The following is a 5,691-nucleotide window of genomic DNA, read 5'->3' on the forward strand; positions in this document are numbered from 1 at the left end:
CGGACGTCTGAGCGACATCACATAAAGGGCTTATATCAAAAGTAAATAACAAGAATGCCACAGTCGGACGTCTGAGCGACATCACATAAAGGGCTTATAGTTCATCATTCGAATTCAAGTAGTTCATGAATTTAAACCATCACAAGGAAATACTCAGCGTATAATAATAAACTGGTTAGTCCGTTCACAGGAATAACATTCAGCCGAGTTTACCACTCTCAGTTTCATGCTTATTCTCCGGAGACTGTCACTGAGACGGATACTGAGACAGACACGGAGATGTTGATAAAGTCCTTGACCATGGACACGGTTACTCGAATGGTTATGACTCTGCAGAGTTTGCACTGTATTCCACAGCCAACGGATTTCAGTAGTCACAGGACTAGTTCCGTTTACGGTATTTTAGAAGAAACACATCTAACCAGTACACACCCATTCCACATTCTGCTGCCAGGGTCACCCTAGGCAACGTTCAAGAAAAACTTTGAGACGGGGAGGCTACAACCTCGAATAGCATGGGATCAAATTTATATTCGCGCGCTCTAAGGGGTGCCCCCCTCTCGGTCCCAACCGGAAACACCCATGCCCCCTGACCGGATGACGGGCTTTAATCCAGGGCCATGGAACCCTCATCACGGCCCCTCTATTTGGTGTGTACAAGGAGAGAGGTTTGCAACTTACTAAACCGCATTCTTTGCAGAAAGCATGTGGTAGCACGGACGGGGACGAACGGGAACAAAACTTGTTTCCACGTTAACACTGGAGTTACGGTTGACAGACTGGCATGCTTCAACAATACCAGCTTACAACCTATCATGCCACCACATGATCAGGTTATCTCACCATCATATGAACATATCAAACTTCGAAGCTCACCTGTAGCTTGCCTTGCATGCAATATAACATTCACAATATGCTTATATAAACATGCCATGAGAAAACTACTCAAGCAAACATGCAAAACACTCATCATATCAAAGGTTCAAACATGCTTGCCTGGTTCGGAGTAGTCGGAGTCTAGCTCGGAAAGTTCGTGGTGTCAAACCGGCGGATCTCGGGTAGGGGGTCCCGAACTGTGCGTCTAGGCCGGATGGTAACAGGAGGCAGGGACACAAAGTTTTACCCAGGTTCGGGCCCTCTTGATGGAGGTAAAACCCTACGTCCTGCTTGATTAATATTGATGATATGGGTAGTACAAGAGTAGATCTACCACGAGATCGGAGAGGCTAATCCCTAGAAGCTAGCCTATGGTATGATTGTTGTTCTGTATGTTGTCCTACGGACTAAAACCCTCCGGTTTATATAGACACCGGAGAGGGTTAGGGTTACACAAAGTCGGTTACAATGGTAGGAGATCCACATATCCGTATCGCCAAGCTTGCCTTCCACGCCAAGGAAAGTCCCTCCCGGACACGTGACGAAGTCTTCAATCTTGTATCTTCATAGTCCAGGAGTCCGGCTGATGGTATAGTCTGGCCATCCGGACACCCCTAATCCAGGACTCCCTTAGTAGCCCCTAAACCAGGCTTCAATGACGACGAGTCCGGCGCGCAGATTGTCTTTGGCATTGCAAGGCGGGTTCCTCCTCCAAGTACTCCATAGAAGATTTTGAACACAAAGATAGTGTCCGGCTCTGCAAAATAAGTTTCACATATTGCCATAGAGAGAATATATTTACACAAATCTAATCTGCTGACGTATTCCGTAGTGTGACATCACACCACGGCCAAGCCTTTATTCGAATCGTTTTATTGTCCCACCTCAGCGTGTCATGCGAGGCGGTTTCCTTGGCACGTCTTGTTAAAGCAGAGATCGTGTCCCCTTATTCCGGGATTCTCATCAATACGGGCGTGGGTAACCCAACCGCCATTGATTACGGCGCTTGGGAGATAAGCGAGTTTTACCAGGCTGGTGGGGACACGTAGTTGCGTCCACCCATATAAGGGGATAAGGATCCACCTTTTCACCTACGCCTTCTTCCTCCTTTGCCTATCCATTTCGCGCACTCGAGCTCCAGCGCCCAAGTCCGCACTCCCCACCTCAACCTTCTCCAGCCATGTCCGGAGCGGGAGGCAAGTGGATGGTCTCCTCCGTCACGGAGGGACACATCAAAAAACTGAGGAAGGCCGGATACTTGTCTAACGACATTGCGTACCGGCTTCCCGAAGAGGGGCAGCTCCTCCCCACCCCAAGGCCCCATGAGAGGGTAGTGTTCCTTCCCCACTTCCTCCGCGGACTGGGCTTTCCTATCCACCCATTCGTCCGGGGACTCATGTTCTACTACGGCCTGGATTTCCATGATCTGGCCCCGAACTTCATCCTCAACATCTCGGCGTTTATCGTCGTGTGCGAGGCTTTCCTCCGCATCCGCCCCCATTTCGGCCTATGGCTCAAGACTTTCAATGTCAAGCCGAAGGTGGTGCGCGGCAACCAGGCGGAGTGCGGAGGCGCCATGGTGGGCAAGATGCCCAACGTCTTATGGCTCGAGGGCTCCTTTGTGGAGACCCTGAAGGGGTGGCAATCGGGGTGGTTTTACATCACCGAGCCGCGCGACCCTGAGTGGGTCGCAGCCCCTGAGTTCCGGTCCGGACCCCCAACGCGGCTCACGTCCTGGAAAGAGACGGGCCTGTCGTGGGGCAGCAAAGGAGAGGTGACTGGACTGCAAACATGCATCCAAACCCTGGTGAACAAGCAGCTCAAGCTTGTCAACGTAGTCCAGGTTATGCTCATCCGCCGGATCCTCCCGTGTCAACAACGGGCCTTCAATCTGTGGGAGTTCAACCCGGCGCAGCACCGAACTCTGAGTAGGCTCTTCGACACGATGTACGAAGATGCCTGGAAGGTGCTTTTCAAGGCGCCGAGGCTCCCGCATCCCTACCGAGGATCGCGGATTCAGCGCGCAGCGTCACGCTAGCGCGGTAAGTTGTTTGTACCTTTTTACAGGGTATTAGTTTTTCATAGTTTTAACTCTATGCGGGATCTAAGCTCCTTACCTTGACAGATTGCAGGCGAAGTCCGAACAAGATTCGTGTGTCCGGCTCCTTTGCCCGAAGACCCAGCCGATGCCGCTTGGCGAAGCTGGCTGGTTCGGCACCTATGTGGTGCGGAGAAGAAGGCCACGAAGAAGGCCACGGGGACTCGAAAAAGTGCCCGGCGCCAGGAGGCGTCGGGTTCATCATCCTACGGCTCCAAGGCACATTCCTCTCATGAAGATGAGGAGGAGGAAGAAGAGACCTCTCCCCCTCTAGCGGGGGGAGAGAAGAAAAGGAAGGCCGCCCTCACTGGGGAGGCCGAAGGGTCCAAGAAGGGGAAAACCCTTCCTTCGGACTACTCCACCAACACCGACGACGGCGGAGAGGAGTGGCCGCTCAGGGCCAAGCCCCTGGCGAAATCGTAAGTACGCGGATACCAGAGTAATTCATAGTGTTCCTTTATTGCACAGCTTTCCCTTATGTGAATATGATTATGCAGCCCACCCAAAGACCGGCTCGACGCGTCGTCGAGCGGTTCACTGGACTCGTCGGATGTGAATTCGCTTCCGACGGCTACCTCCCCCCGCCCTACGGACGACGCCGAAGTGTTGTCCCAACAGGTTCCAAGCCAGGAGGAGGTGGTCCTGGAGGCGCCGCAAGGCGACCTCCCGGACTCCAGGAGTAAAGGGGATAAAACCCCCAGGGCTCCAAGTCCGGCTCTAGGCCGGACACCGCTCCGGAACCTTCAAAGGTTCCAGAGTCCGGCGGGCGACCTCCTTCCAAGAGGAGCAAGCCCACCGTGCCGGTGACCCCCGTCCAACCGGAGGCGCCGGACAATCTGTTGGAGGTGCTCAAAGGCGCCTCCATCGACGAGGAGCACCGCACCATTATGAGTGCGGTGGTCCAGAAGGTTCAGTCCGCCAAGAGCGGACTGACTGAAGCTTGTGCTAGCCTTTTAACAGGCTTTGAGGTAAGTAAAGAATGTGTAAATAATATTACCGCATAGACAGTAGCCCCTGATGCTCTGTTTGGCGTTCGGGAAGAAAAGCCGAATAGAGGATCAAATAAAATTCGCAGGAGTCTAACAAAAAGGAGTCAATATGCGTATGCAGGCTTCTCTGCTGGCGTCCGCCGCACTGACTGCGGAAGTGGACACTTAAAGCAGAACCTCGAGCAGTCCGAGCAAGAGCTCGGGCGTGCCAAGAAGCAGCTCGAGGACAAGGAAGGTAAGAAATACCTTGTTTAAATATATATAAGGTGCAATTGCAAAAAATGACAGGATTATCGTGGCTATTGTAGGGGCCACGTCTGAGGTGGCGACCCTTAAGCAAGCGCTGTTCGAGGCCGAGAAGAGGGCGGCCACGGAGCGCACCGAGCGGGAGAAGTATGAGGCCCAGGTTGGCAAGGTGCGGCAAGAGCTCCAGGCTCTCATGAAAAAACATGAGAGTTTGGAGCTTGACTCAAAGACGCGAGCGTCCGAGCTCGCGTGGCTATTGAAAATGCCAAGTCTGCCAAGGCCGAATCCCAGAAGACCCTCCAGGAGTTGGATGAGGTGAAAAAGATAGCGGCGGGTAAGGCATTCTTTATGCAAAGCAAACACATAAACGTGAGTTACTTGTTACTTACCCGAATCCGGAGCTCTCCAGGAGCATTCGCAGATCTTCCCCGTAGCGTGTCCGATGCCGCCGCATTCTATCGAGCCGAGGAGGGCAGCTTGACAGAGAAGGTGTTCTGGTCTCAGTATGCTGAGGCCGGACACCCCGTGCCCCTGAGCGACCAGCTGAAGCAACTGGTCGAGCTCCACAAGGCGGCCGAACAGGCCATGAAGGGCCTCATAGTTCGGCTGTGGCCTGGAGAGGCTCTGGGAGCTATTTCAGGCTGGTGCGGCGGCTGGTGGGGGCCTGTCCAAGGCTCGAAGTCATCAAGCGCTCCGTCTGCATTGAAGGTGCCCGTAGGGCCCTTGCCCGTGCTAAGGTGCACTGGGGCAAGCTGGATGCTGAGAAGCTTGTGAAGGACGGGCCACCGCCGGGGAAAGAGCATCGCAAGCCCGAGAATTATTATAAGGATGTTCTGAAGGGTGCCTGCCTTATGGCGGATGAATGTTCCAGGGATGTAATTTTTGAGTAAAACTCGCTCGTTTTGTCCTGTGCGCTGAAAACTTGTTCATATGCGCTAAGCAATGCTGTTGGAATTTAAAATATTACCTTTTGTGCGGTTGTTTATCAATTCTGGAGAGATGGAGAGTCGTCGGCTTCTGCCCCCGTGCCGCTAGTGCTGGGGTGTTCGGGGATAAACCTGAGCGCTCTTTTTCCCATGTTTGGGTCCTTCGAGGGAGGCGCTCAGCCAACGAACAAGGCAATCGGACTATAATGCGTGAACACTCTCACTTAGCCATAGAATTCTATAATTTTAAATTTCGGCGAAGCCCCTGGTATTCGGAAGACCGAGTTCGGGGCGCTATCCACGCCTTGGCCGGACAGAGCCGGCTCCTCGCCCTAAGCGGCATAAGTCTTTAGGGACTCGAAAAACCTCTCGAACAGCGACCAGCTCTCGCTTCATCATGACAGTCAGTTTTAGCTTTCTCCACTGAGGTGCTCGACCCAGCTCAACTGGGGCACAATCGCAGTGGTTCTCCTAGTGCTACCTTAGCCGACATACGGAACGTAAGGCACCAAAACATAGGAGCCGGGCAAACCCAATATTGACCCAAGACTGATTC

The sequence above is a fragment of the Triticum urartu genome, chromosome 1 (genome assembly GCF_003073215.2).
Source record: "Triticum urartu cultivar G1812 chromosome 1, Tu2.1, whole genome shotgun sequence".
In the NCBI taxonomy this organism is placed as follows: Eukaryota; Viridiplantae; Streptophyta; class Magnoliopsida; order Poales; family Poaceae; genus Triticum; species Triticum urartu.